A 14,393-nucleotide genomic window follows, 5' to 3' on the forward strand; every position below is an offset into this window, starting at 1 on the left:
ACATCCACAAGGACACTGCTGTTTACTACCTACAAGAGCATGGGCAAGAAGAATTTCAACTCCCTACCTTAGCTCCTTTAGGCCGGGTACACAGGTTTGCTCACGCCCAGCAGGAGCAGAGAAAAGCTGCTTCTGCTGGGCAAGAGAAAACCAGCGAAGTCAGCTGCTTCCATATCTGAATGGGTACAAGAAGGGGCTGCTGAGGCCCTGTTCTCCTCACGTGGCCACAATGGCTACAATTGCTGTGGGTGTCCTGGGTGGGACCAGGGCACCCATACCAAATTAAAATTTTATGCAGCCCCAGGAAGAGGAGGGTGCAACACATCCTCCCCTGAAATAATATAAAAAAACAGCACATCCGGCTCATTTTATACTCTGATGTGATTCCAGGGTAAGTCTCTGGGACCAGCCAAAGGCTCAGGGAGAGGGGGCCTCAAACTTCCCCTGAAATCAAATAAAAAATAACTCCTCTCTCCCTGGCACCCACAAGGGAAGCCTTAAAAATATTGTTCATGAATCTCCGATCCTGTGAATAAAAACAATAACATTTTTGTCCAAGGGGGAGTCCCTGAGGGACACTACTGGCAGGTCTAGATGGGCAGGGTTTCCATACCCTGGCTCCTATATGTTTTTTTATAGTTCTTACAGGACAGGGGACTGAATCTCTGAGGCTTCAAGTGGCTGCAGCTACATCTTTGTTAATGTTATGGCACCAAGTCAGATCATATCTTTTGATCTGCTGGATACGTGGAGGATCCACAACCTTATAAATTTTTTGGCCTTAATTTCTGCTGAATGGATTTACACCAAATCACAAAAAAAAGCACACCTTCTGGATCAAGATCTATTTTCTGCCAAATTTGGTTTAATTCATTTACGTGGCATTTTTGTTGTATTGCTGTTCAATTTTCCTATGGGAAATTCCATGGGGGAAACATGTATTGATATCCCCCTTTTTCGGATCTCTCAATTGATAGATCACCCTGAATCTTTTAAAGGAGAAACCGGGGTGGATCATTTTTTTTGTTTGAAAGTTTAAGGCTTGTCAAATGGTGCCAAAGTTATAAGCAAAAAAAATAATCTATTTCCTATTGAAACGTGGTCCTAACTATAACTGCAACTGCCACTGTGTAACATATATGTGTATGTGTGTGCAGTAGATAGCCAGTAGGTAGCTATAGTTAGGACCTAGCTTTTGACTTGCCAATATCTTTGGCACTGTTTGACGAACTGTCAGAAAATTATCCAAAAATGTGTCCTCTAGCATCTTGTTGTGTTTTGAAAGTTTTGGGATGATTTGTCAAGCAGGGAAAGAGAAAAAAGGGGTGGGGGGTCAAAAAAGTGTTTTTTATGTTTATTCCCATAGACTCTTTAGACACGCCTGTAGCCCGTAACACTGGACTGAATTACACCAAATTTGGCAGAAAGGTAGCTTTTGGTCCGCAGATGACACTTTTTAAAGTGGTGTAAATCTGTTCAGTAGTTTATGAAAAATTAAAGGAAATCCAAATTTGTATGTATAGGGTTGCAATCACTTCCCAAATACTGTTGATCTTGTGCAGAGATCTGATTGGCTGCCAACACATCAACCTGGAAGTGCTGGCAGCCATTATAAGACTTGGCTTCAGCCAACTCAAAAAAAAAAAGAAAAGAGGTCTGGGTACTGTTACCGTAACCCCCTAGGCTTGTTCCAGGGGTCCCCCAGGGAGCCACACCAGGGCTAAAAAGCATTTATTTTACTTACAGTGAAAATAGCAAATATTTGTGACTATAGTTCACGCCCTCCCCATGCACTGCCTATTACCACAGATATTACAGCATTCATGACATCTTTTATAACATTTTTGATAATGTAACTGTAACATGTGTTGTAAAAGTATTCATTAAAAAACTGTGCTTGGTGGGAGTGTGAGTTATAGTTATAGGCAGAGTAAACTATGGTTGTGAAGAAAGGGGGGGGGAATTATAGGGATAGGCGCTAACAGAATATCACCAAAACATTTCTTTAACAATAGATAGTAAATACGGTGCTCCCAAACGGAGGGTCCTCCCAGTACCTCCAGTGTTTCTCCAATAGGAAAAACCAAACTGATTCAAAAGGCCAGGGCACTCGTATGAAATAAGATAAGAGTCTGTACAGTTAGGTTCTTGGTCTTCGGAAAATCAATATATAATCCAAACAGAATTTACCCAAAGAACTGTTTTGTTTATAGATCGCACCATAAAAGATTTTGGATCCATATGTGCTGACTTATTAGTACTCCCTCACGAAGACTCGGGGATAATAGTGTTTTGCCCCGTCACGTGATTCCCACTACTGTTTCTCTATTGATCGTACATTATCTTGAAGAGTTTTACTTGATTAGGATAAGCCATCTATTCATGTTAACACCTTACTTATATTTTGCCCTGAGGAAGTCAATGAGATTAATTTCTCGGAGACGAAACACGTGTTGGCTGTTGGATGTTGTTGTGATGACCACATATGGAATCTTTCTGATGTGATGAACATGTATGAAAACCTTGGCCAAGAATAAAGACACTGAACTTTAACTCTGTTTGGATTATATATTGATTTTCCGAAGACCAAGAACCTAACTGTACAGACTCTTATCTTATTACATACGAGTGCCTTGGCCTTTTGAAAGAGTAATCTATGGTGTTGATTGAGTTATTGATACACTTGCATAGCGACTGGATGACTTATTCTTCAGAAGTAGTTCATACCTCTCACAATGACTCCTCAGAGATCATCCCAGACAGCGGGGCTTTCTACCTTCAACAGTCACTTGTCCACAGTAGCCAAAGATTTCTCCTCAAAAGGCAGTCCAGCAGCACTTCAATTAGAGTTTGGTGGAGAATTGTCCTCAATCTAATAGGAAAATAGCGGTCAGACAAGACTCTTCCTCACCTAGCAGTTCTACCCACTGATGTCAAGACCCTTCTTTGGTCGTTGATATATTCTGCAACCAAGTACTGACTGAGGGAGGGCAGCACTTATGATATATATGGACAAATCAGCTCTTGTGTCATGTTTGCATACCAGGGGCTCCTCCAGGTGGAATGTGGCTTGAGTTTCAGAGTAGTAGGCCACATTTCAGTGGATACAGAAGACGCTGGAAGAAAGGATAAAACCATGATAGAGGAACGGCAACAACTTCAGAGGCTAGATTCCTGACACTCTTACCCATTGAAGCACTGTACTCTGGACTGCAAAGAAATGAATGCCAAGGTGCCATTTCCCAGGTCAGCAGGGAATTTGGCAGGTGATCACAAAAACCTCCACCATGCTAAGTTGCCACGTAGACATGGGGAGTAAAAATGAACTCCACCAAGCACTCTGTCAAATGACTGCACAGGACTCACACTAACCCACAACATACACAGATGCAACACACACCCTCCACATATGCCCTACGGGTATAGAAGTAAAGGATCTTAGTTAAGGGAGACTTGCAGACTTTCCACATGGCATCCTCCCCATTCACTATTGATCACATGAGGCACCACCACTGCAGTAGTGCAAAGGCTGCATACAGATGACAACAATGAATCACTAAAATGGGGATGAACTTTGGATGTCCCTTCGATCTCAGAGCACAGCAGTGGGGTCTCAGTGCATTAAGAAGGGAGAAACTTGAGTGGACTTATGTGAATGTGAAGTTCAGTGATAGTAAATATGTTAGACCTGGCATCCTTGGCGCAGTCTCTCCTAACTTTTTGCCTCTACTTCCCAGGTTGTATCTGTGCGCTGGACTCTGATTTTGCTGTTTTTGCTACTTTGTTGACCAGTGCTAAAGTGCAAGTGCTCCTGTGTAAATTATTATATGTATAATTGGCTTTTCCATGATTGGCACATTTGAATTTCTAGTAAGTCCCTAGTGAAGTGCACTAGTGGTGCCCAGGGCATGTAAATCAAATGCTACTAATGGGCCTGCAGCACTGGTTGGGCCGTCCACATTAACAGCCCTGTAAACATGGCTCAGACTTGACAATGCAGTGTCTGTGGATGCAGTTGTAAACTGCCAATTCGACTTGGCAAGTGTACCCACTTGCCAGGCCTAAACATTCCCTTTTTACACATGTAAGATACCCCTAAGGGAGGCCCTAGGTAGCCCCATGGGCAGGGCACAGTGTATATAAAGGTGGGACATGTACTGATGTGTTTTACGTGTCTTAACAGTGAAATACTGCTAAATTCAGTTTTCACTGTGCAAGGCCTATCTCTCTCAGAGGTTACCATGGGGGCTGCCTTTAAAATATTATTAAAGTGCAGTTTCCCTTTGAGACCAGATGTAAATGTAGAGTTTGGTGTCTCTGAACTCACAATTTAAAAATACATCTTTTTGTAAAGTTGGTTTTTAAATTGTCAGTTTGAAAATGCCACTTTTAGAAAGTATGCATTTTCTTGCTTAAGCCATTCTGTGACTCTGCCTATTTGTGGATTCCCTGTTTGGGTCTGTTTGACAGTTGGGCTGTTGTGCATCTCCTCAGGGACAGTGACACAAAGGGTGCTGGGGTGTAGCCTGCATATCCTGACAAGCCATCTGTACTACAGTGGAGGGATGAGTGGTCACTCACACCTGAAAGGGCTGTGACTGCCCTTCTACAATGCAGTCTCCAACCCCCTGGTGTCTGTCTGGGGCGAAGCATGGGCAAGGCACGATCTTGTGAACAACAGAAACTTTCCTTTGAAGTTTGCCCACTTCAAAGGCAGAAAGGGGTACAAGTAGTGGACCAAAACCCCCAGATCACTTCTGGAATCAAGAGGAACCTCTGCCTGGAGATGAACTGAAGAGCTGAGGAGAAGTGCTACCCCTGCCTCTGATGCTGCCCCTGCCTGTGACTGTGCTTTGTCGGGCTATCCTGCAGTTGCTGCTTCTGCCTGTGAAAAGACTGGACTTTGTGGTATATTCCTGCTTGAGAAGAATCTCCAAGGGCTTGGAGTAGAGCTTGCCTCCTGTTTTGAAGCCACAGGGACAGCAAAGGCTTCACCACCCAGTTTTGTGTCTATATGGTGTGGATTCTAGCTTACCAGAGGGTGCCATTCCAGTTCCTGGGTCCCTGGAAGTGACTTTCTGGAGAAAACCTGTCTTACAACGTCAAACAACGCTGTGCGACTTCGCTAAGGATACTGCTGCCTGGAAACCGTGACGCCACCTGCCGCTGATCCCTCTCGTCCGCGTTAAGATCGGAGTGCTGTAAGTCTGACATCTGACGCCATTGCAGCACCTGTGGCCCTGTGACGTCATTGCGATCCCATGAGGTCGCCCGCAGCATTGTGACTTTGCCAGACCTCGTGTCTGCCGGAGGTACCAAGGGACCGAAACCTTGCAACCGATGCTGCCTCACCTCCAGCACTCTGCAGTAAGGATCCGATGCCTCTGCACGACACCTCTACTCCTCTGCCCCATAACACCGGAACTAAGGCCACCTCGGATCCATTGACCCCCTCACTCCCCAACTCTGTGCACTGGCCTGTTTTCTACTTGTTTACACAGGTACTGTACCAGGGGATCCACATGACTCTGTAAACTGCACCAGTGACTTCGCATTGTAGGAAACAACTCCATCATATCTAGTTGCAGCATTTGTGCTGTAGACACTATTTCTGTGTTTTTAAGTGCCAAGATCATATTATTAATGGTATATTGTGAATTTGTATCGTATTTGGTCTTGTTTAGTTAGATAAAATATTTACTATTTTTCTAAACCTGTGTTGAGTCATTTTGTAGTGGTACACTGTATTACTGCGTGTTGGTACAAATACTAATCACATTGTCTCTGAGTTAAGTGGGCCTGCTCTTGCCAAGCTACCAAGGGTGTGAGTGGCGGTTAACTTTACCCTAACTAGAGTGAGGGTCCTTGCTTGGACAGGGTGAAACCTAACTGTCAACTAAAGACCCAATTTCTAACAAAATGACTGATATTTTGTCAGAGAGACACATGGCAGGGCACCACAGCTCTCAATAGCTATCAAGGTGACTTTCCTTTCCCAAATAAATGCATTCGGTTTCACAGCTCTTCATTCAACTAGGACCCTGTAATTGTTATCTTGGCAAAGCTGTGAATTCATAATTGGTTCTTGCTATGCTTACGTGCACACAGTTTTTTATAGATGTCTATTTGGTGTGGTCTTCAATTTCTGAGGACCTTGTCTTCCCTCTTACCTCATAGTCAAACAACATAAGCTAAACTTGTTAGTGGCACAGAGGGCCACATTTGAAAATGCTCTTGTGCACCTAAATTGGAATTAGGGGGGCAAAAGGTTTGTGTTTCATGTGTAAACACATGGAGGCATATTTACGAGAGGCATGCACCCCAGGGTGCCTCTCAACCATATCTATGAGGACATGCAAAGCCACTTTGTGTGACTTTCATGGCCTCATAGGAGTGCATGTTGCTGCGTTGCCTTACTCTGCATCATGGGGTGGGGAGGAAGTCCACGCGCATTGTGGTGGGTTTTCCCATGCAACTCCCATGGATTTAGATGCTACCCCAGATTTACTTAATGACTTAAACCTGGCGCAGCACCGACACCTTATGAGGCACAGGGCTTGTGTAACGAGGAGAAATATTTATATTTCTCCTCGTTTTTAACTCTGTCCATTTGTGCTGCATTCTGTAGTACACATAGAAAGAGGAAAATGCCTCACTGGATTGTTTTCATGCAGAAAGGTGTACGTTCCTACAGAAAAACAATTCTACATGCAACACAGGCACCACTGAATCATGATGCAAGGGTGCCTGCATTGGTGCTAGGCAAAAAATTGTGCAACAGCACAGGGGAAAAGGACAGGAATGCACCGTATTTTATAAATAAGGTGCATTCCTGCCCTTTCACATTGGCGTAGGTCAACACAGCAAGAAGACTTGCGGCGCTGCACTATGCCAATTGCCCATAAATATGGGCTATGGTTTTCATTTAAAAAATCTGAACATTTACAATTTACTTACACGTGACAATGCAAAAGAGTGAGCTACTCTCATCACAGATATGTTGAGTGGATGACACAATCTATAAAAGCTGTGGAAAGTCTGTGAACACCTACAGAGGTGCACGTTTGTGAATACTTGCAAACTTTTGGTAGGCACATCCCATCCTAGATGTTGTCAGAGAAACACTCTTGTAAAATGCGGAATTAAGGGCCAGATGTAGCAAAATGCGATTTTGCGAATCGGAAATTGCGAGTCGGTGCGACTCGCAATTTCCGATTCGCAAAATCGGATGCAGAATGGTGTCTCAGACACCTTCTATGAATCTCAAGGGGGTCGCAAAGACCCACCTCATTAATATTAATGAGGTGGGTCGCAATTTGCGACCCACTTGAGATTCCCTGCACTCACAAGGATGGTGGCCTGCTGGAGACAGCAGACCTCTATGTCTGTGACTGCTTTTTCAATAAAGCAGTTTTTTTTTTTTTTTTTTTTGTATTGCAGACCGTTTTCCTTAAAGGAAAACGAGTTGCAATACAAAAAAAAAAGGAAACCATTTGGTTTAGTTTTTTCAGAGTAGGCAGTGGTCCATTGGACCACTGTCTGCTGCGAAAAAACATTTATAGCGACATTCACAAAGGGGAAGGGGTCTCATGGGGACCCCTTCCCTTTTGCGAATGAGTTAGCACCCACTTCAAGTGGGTGCTAACTGCGAATTGCTTTGCAACCGCTTTCGCGGTCACAAAACAATTCTGCATCGCGGTGCGAGTCGCAAATAGGAAGGGAACACCCCTTCTTATTTGCGAGTCGCATTCCAATTTTGCGAGTCGGTACCGACTCGCAAAATGGGAATGTGCATCGCGATGGCCGTTTTGCATGGCGCAAACTGCGATTTTTGCAGTTTGCGCCATGCAAAGCGGTTACTACATCTGCCCCTAAATCTAAGTGGAGGTGGGAAATAACGTGTAAACGTCACAAAAGGAGCATGGAAATGGGGTTCTCCAGACAGAATTTTTTTTTCACATCTCACTTGTGCGTGACATTGGTGTAATAACTGTGGCAAGCACTTATTAACTATGAACCTACTATAAGAAGCTAGTTCTCCTGAATCAACTACCACGAGAAAAAAGTGACCTTTGCCTTCGAGTAACTGAAATGACAAATGAGCGGAGCTATACGTCAAGAAGGAACTGTAAATCAGTACCCATAGAGAGTACCTACTTTTATTTCGTTTTTTGTCTGGGGCACTTATTCCCCACGGTCACGTGACTCATTATCGTGTTGTCCTTTTACGGGGCACCAAGCTCCACTCCGAACAGAAGTGGGTACGTGCACGGTAATTCAGCGATGCTCCACAGACCCACGTAAGGGTAGACTGCACAGAAACAAACTCAAATAACTGCTACCGATAATGCACCCCCCCACCCAAAAAAAAACACAGTCACAGATTTAGCTTATTTCTGCCGGATGCGCATTCGCCAAAAGCTGCATTTTCTATTCGTAGCAGAGCAGGACTTCAATATTTCTTAAACCATGATAAATGCCCAGAAGCTGCCGGCTTCTTTTCTAGGAGGCATGAGTGATGGTGATTTATGACTTGTGGGATTTTCTGAAGCAAGTGCTTTCCGGAAAAGAAGTAAAGGTCACTGGGACCGAGGCCTAACATGCCTTATCTTGTTCTTGTGCCGTTTGTAATTCCATCTGAACTGCTCAGTATCAGCTTATAGCTGCCAACATCTAACTGCAGATATAAAAATACTTGGTGGAAAGGACTTTTTAGAACAACCGAAAGAAACATGGGGGTTGTGAACAGCGGGATCCTTGCTAGGGTTGGATATGGTCCTGCTTGCTAAAAACATACGCATTTTTCTTTTGTTAAGATTGTTAAGATTCTGCTATAATTGTTAAGTCAAAGTGCAAATTAGTGCATCACGAAAGTATAATAATAAAAATTGGGACTATAAACACTGATGTTTATTTCATGTTACAAATCAGTGGGTGGTTTGTGGTTAACTATGTTGATTTTGAAAATACTAAAATCACATTATAGAGAGATGAGGAAAAACTGATTGACTTGATTATAATATATATAGAGCTCGCTGTTACAATGTACACGAGAAGAACAAGTTACTTACTCACATAATGAATTTTCCCCATGCGCCAGCATCCAACGGAAATTTTCTTCTAGCTCTGCACGTCGACGAGGACGTCACAATTGCCCGGCTCCCACACGACGCCGCTTGACGTCATCCAGGCACTAAGAGGTCCTCGCCGGCGTGCTGACGTCAGTTTTCACGATTTTTTACGTGCCTTTGAGTCGAACAGGTGACTACCAACAATACATATTTGAAATTAACTCCATACTACCATATACATAACTACAAAACTATATATATATATATATATGTATATATATATATACACCTATATACATACATATATCACATATATAAACAATGGTAACTGTATATACATATCAATAATATACAGATACACACCCAAGGAAAATCTTGATGAGACCATCCAGGCAACGGGGAGGTTGGTGGGACCGTGAGGAATCCACAGGTAGCTAGTGTAGCCACCAGAAAAGGCGTTACCGAAGGTAAGTAACTTGTTCTTCTGATGGATACATATATCTGTGGATTCCTCACATAATGAATAGAGTCCCAAAGCAGTACCGCACTCGGAGGTGGGTGCCTGAATGGTCAAACCAAGAAATCCTGCAGCACGGACCGTGCAAAATGGCCATCCCTCCGGACTTCAGAATCCAAACAATAATGTTTAGCAAACATGTGGAGGGATGCCCAAGTTACGGCCTTGCAGATGTCAACCACAGGAACACCTCTAGCTAAGGCTGAAGAGGCCGCCTTAGTCCTGGTGGAACGGGCTCTTATCCCAACAGGAGATTCCTTCTTTCCTAAAGAATAACACAATTTGATGCAAAGAATGACCCACCTGGAAAGCGTTCTCTTTTGGACAGCCTTTCCTTTCTTCTTCCCCACGTAACTGACGAAGAGTTGATCCTCCTGTCTGAACTCTCTCATCCTGTCGACAAAGAAGCTCAATGCTCTTCTGGGATCTAGTCGGTGTAGCCTCTCTTCCTCCTTTGATGGACGAGGTGGAGGATAGAAGGAGGAAAGTGTGATGGACTGTCTTACATGAAAGGGTGTAACAACCTTCGGTAAGAAAGCCGCCTTGGTCCTTAACACCACCTTGTCCCTATAAAAGGAAGTGTATGGGGGTTCCACACTAAGAGTCTGGAGCTCACTCACCCTCCTAGCTGACGTAATCAGGAAAACAGTTTTTAAAACTAAAAACCTTAAGGAACATGAATGCATTGGTTCAAACAGTGAACCCATCAGAAATGCTAAGTTCAAATCCCACTGCGGCATAACGAATGGAGTGGGCGGAAACTTGTTAGTGAGACCCTTAATGAACCTCAAAACTATTGGGGACTTAAACAAGGAGGGTTGGTCTGGTAGACACAGAAAGGCTGACAGTGCGGACAAGTAACCATTAACAGTCGCAACTGCACAACCCCTCTGCGCTAAGGACAGCACAAATGACAAAATGTCCGATAAGTGGGCACGCAAGGGATCAATTTCATTGTCTCCAAACCAAGTCACAAATTTAGCCCACCTGCTTGCATAGATAGATTTGGTGGAGTGTCCCCTTGCCGATAATATAATGTCCACCACTTCTGGTGGGAGAGAAAAAGTACTCAGATTGCCCCGTTCAATCTCCAGGCATGTAGGTGCAGGCTCTGGAGGTGGGGGGTGTAGAACCTGCCCCTGCGACTGCGAGAGGAGGTCTGCCCTGTGAGGGAGACGGAGCAGGGGGGCACAGTGAGAGTTGGAGAAGGTCTGAATACCACACCCTTCTTGGACAATCCAGAGCTATTAAGATGACTTGGGCCCGGTCTTAGCGAATCTTCCTCAGAACCCGAGGAATCAAAGGAATGGAGGGAAACACGTAAAGCAGCTGGCCGTACCAGGACATCTGAATCGCGTCCCCAAACGCTCCTTGCACCGGATACTGGAGGCTGCAGAACAGCAGGCAGTGCGCGTTCTCCCGAGTGGCAAACAGGTCTATCTGAGGAAACCCCCACATCGGGAAGAGTGAAGGACCAGGTCTGGATGAAGACGCCACTCGTGATTGTTCGAGATGTGCCGACTGAGACTGTCTGCACGTACGTTCAAAACTCCGTACAAATGGTTTGCTACCAAGCAAATCCAAATGTTCTGTGCCCAGGATCAGAGTCGAAGAGCTTCTCTGCAGAGAAGGTACAACCCCACCCCTCCCTGCTTGTTTATATACCACATCACGGTATTGTTGTCCGTCAGGACCTGGACTGATTGACCGTGAAGGGAAGGGAGGAAGGCCTTGAGAGCCAGACGTATCGCCCACAATTCTAACAGATTGATATGAAACATCTGTTCCACTGGAGACCAATGACCTTTGACCTCCAGGTCCCCCAGATGAGCTCCCCACCCTAGAGTGGAAGCATCCATTATCACTGTGGCCACTGGAGGTGGCAGCGAGAACGGCCTTCCTTGAGAAAGGTTGCTGACCACAGCCCACCATCGAAGATCCGCTGCAGAGTCTCTGAAGATCCTTATTGAGTCCTCAAGATCCCCTTTGTGTTGAAACCACTGCCTGTGGAGGCACCACTGAAGAGCCCTCATGTGCCAGCGTTCATGAGTGACCAACAGAATGCAAGAAGCGAACAGACCAAGCAGAGGAAGGACCTTGAGGACTGGAATGACCGCTCCATTCTGGAACATTGAAATCAACACCTGAATGTCCCTGAACCTCCTGAATGCTCGTGAAGGAGTGGAGACGGAGGCCTGCAAGCCTAATGACTTTGCAGTGGCCCGACTCTCCTTGAACCGCTCCAAGGCAGAGTCAGCCTTTGTCCCGAAGAGTTTATCCCCATCAAAGGGTAAGTCAAGTAGAGTTGACTGCACATAGGGAGAGAATCCTGAAGATCGTAGCCAGGCATGCCTTCTTGTTGCTATGGACGTGCCCATTGCTCTGGCCACGGAATCAGACGTGTCAAGTTCAGATTGGATGACCTGAGTTGCCGCCGCCTGAGCGTCTGTCAAAAGGTTTAGAACCTCCTGAGACAATCCAGGATGTGTCGTCTTGGCCTCGTCCATCAGGGCATAGATGTACCTGCCTAAGCTACAGGTTGCATTTGTTGATTTCAGGGCCATGCTGCATGAAGAGAATGCATTTTTTGCAGATTGGTCCATTCTCTTGGATTCCCTGACCAAAGGGACCAATGGAAAAGATCCTGGAGCTGTGCGGGAGGAACATGAGGCCTGCACCACCAAGCTCTCTGGAGTTGAATGTTTTGACAAGAAACCTGGATCCCCAGGAGCCCCCCGATACCTCCTTGCCACAGACCTATTTACTGCTGTTGAAGTCACAGGCTTCTTCCACACCTCCATTATCGGGTATACAAGTGTCTCATTAAATGGTAGAAGTGGCTCCATCACAGCTGAAGAAGGGTGCAACACTTCAGTGAGAATGTTAGTTTTTATTTCAGCAGCTGGAAGAGGGAGGTCAAGAAAATCCGCCACCTTCCTCACCTACGAATGGAAAGAAGCGGCCTCTTCAGTATACTCCCCAGGAGATGCTAAGTCCCATTCCGGGGAAATGTCCAACCCACTGGCAATGTCCAAGCCCTGTAGGTCTCCCAAGGGCTCTGCGATCTCACCCTCTCCCAAGAACTGTCTCTTGTATTCCTGCTCCTCAAGCAGCCTCAGAGCCAATCTCCTGGAGCACAACCTGGCCTCAATTCTCGGCGTCGATAAGGCATTTGCTGACGCCAATGACCTTGGTTGGCGTTGATCCTTGGATCCATCCGACGCCGGATGCATCGGTGCCGGATCTATAGGCGCCGTAGGCTTCTTCAGCATTGATTGAGGTTGTGGTGAACTCACCGGCACCGGGGCAGCAGACGTCGTTGGCATCACAGGCCTTCTAGGTGACGCCATTGCTACTGGCACCGAAATAGCACTTCCCGTGGGAAGGAAAGGCATGAAGGGCATCCATCTGTATGGAGCCGGAACACCCATGTCATATGCCAAAGGACCTGAAGGTCCAGACTGGCCACCTCCCGGAGTCATGTTGGCAAAAATGCCAAACATCGCATTTAGAAATGCGGAAGGGTCTGTACTTGGCGCCGGGAATGCCGGATATCCCTGTGGAGTCAGCACCTGAGGTGACACCAGCGTCGGTTCGGGCATCTCCGTGTGCGCCAGTGAAAACTCCGGATCCTGATGAGGATCGACCTCATAGACAGATCGAGGAGATGCAGGAGAAATAGGAGTAGTCTGAGGTGGAGGTGTTACCGTCAGACTAACCTCCCATGTCTTACGGCATCGAGCTGATGCGACCTTGAGCGGGATCTGTCCTTACTCGACCGACGTCGTGATCCATGCCGGCGCCGGGAGTCTCGATGACGTCTGTGCGACTTCGAAGATTTAGAGGAAGACGCACGATGGTGATGTCTCTCCTTCTGCTTTGAATTCGCCAAGAATAACTTGGGCTCCAGGGTCTTGAGTGCTTTTGGATTCACACGCTGGCATGAACCGCACTCCTCGACTTCATGGTCAGAACTCAAACACCACAAGCAATTTTCGTGTGGGTCTGTCACCGACGTTCAGCCACCGCACTCCCTACAGGGTTTAAAACCCGATTTACGTGGCTGAGACATAGTAACACTTGGAGTAAAACAGTAGCTCCCTGGAGCCTCGAAGAAATAACCGTTACTCGAAGGCACGGAAAAAAGGGAACTGATGTCAGCACGCCGGCGAGGACCTCTTATTGCCTGGATGACGTCAGACGGCGTCGCGTGGGAGTTGGGCAATTGTGACGTCGACGTGCAGAGCTAGAAGGAAATTTCCGTCTATGCTGGCGCATGGGGAAAATTAATTATGTGAGGAATCCACAGGTAGTTGTATCCATCAGAACCAGTGACTTTCCTCCTGTATATGTACATAACCAATTCACGCTGCCTCAATACAGGCACACTTTCTTACTTTGGGACCAATTCACAAAGGTAAACTTAGACCTGATGTCTAATGGCCAAATACTTTCCATTTAAGTTTATCTTTGTGAATTTGGCCGTTTATTCACCGAAAAAAAGCTTATAATACCACTGCATGCAGAGAAAGTTTATCTAACTCCTAGTTTACAACTCCACATGGATTTCCCTGCATGTCTCATAATACCTATGCAGCATAATCAAGACAACCAGGAGGAATGGTGAGAGAGAGGCATGATTGTGACGAGGAAGACTACTGGGGCTATTCACAAAGATAACTTACACTTGTGAACAAGTCACACCTATGTTTTCTCTTACAATTAAGAAACCATGGTTGCAAAAAAAGATCCTCCTACAGAAGAATTCATTTGTGTAGTTTCCTGGGTTACTATGGTTACTCTAG

Source organism: Pleurodeles waltl, chromosome 2_2 (genome assembly GCF_031143425.1).
Source record: "Pleurodeles waltl isolate 20211129_DDA chromosome 2_2, aPleWal1.hap1.20221129, whole genome shotgun sequence".
In the NCBI taxonomy this organism is placed as follows: domain Eukaryota; kingdom Metazoa; phylum Chordata; class Amphibia; order Caudata; family Salamandridae; genus Pleurodeles; species Pleurodeles waltl.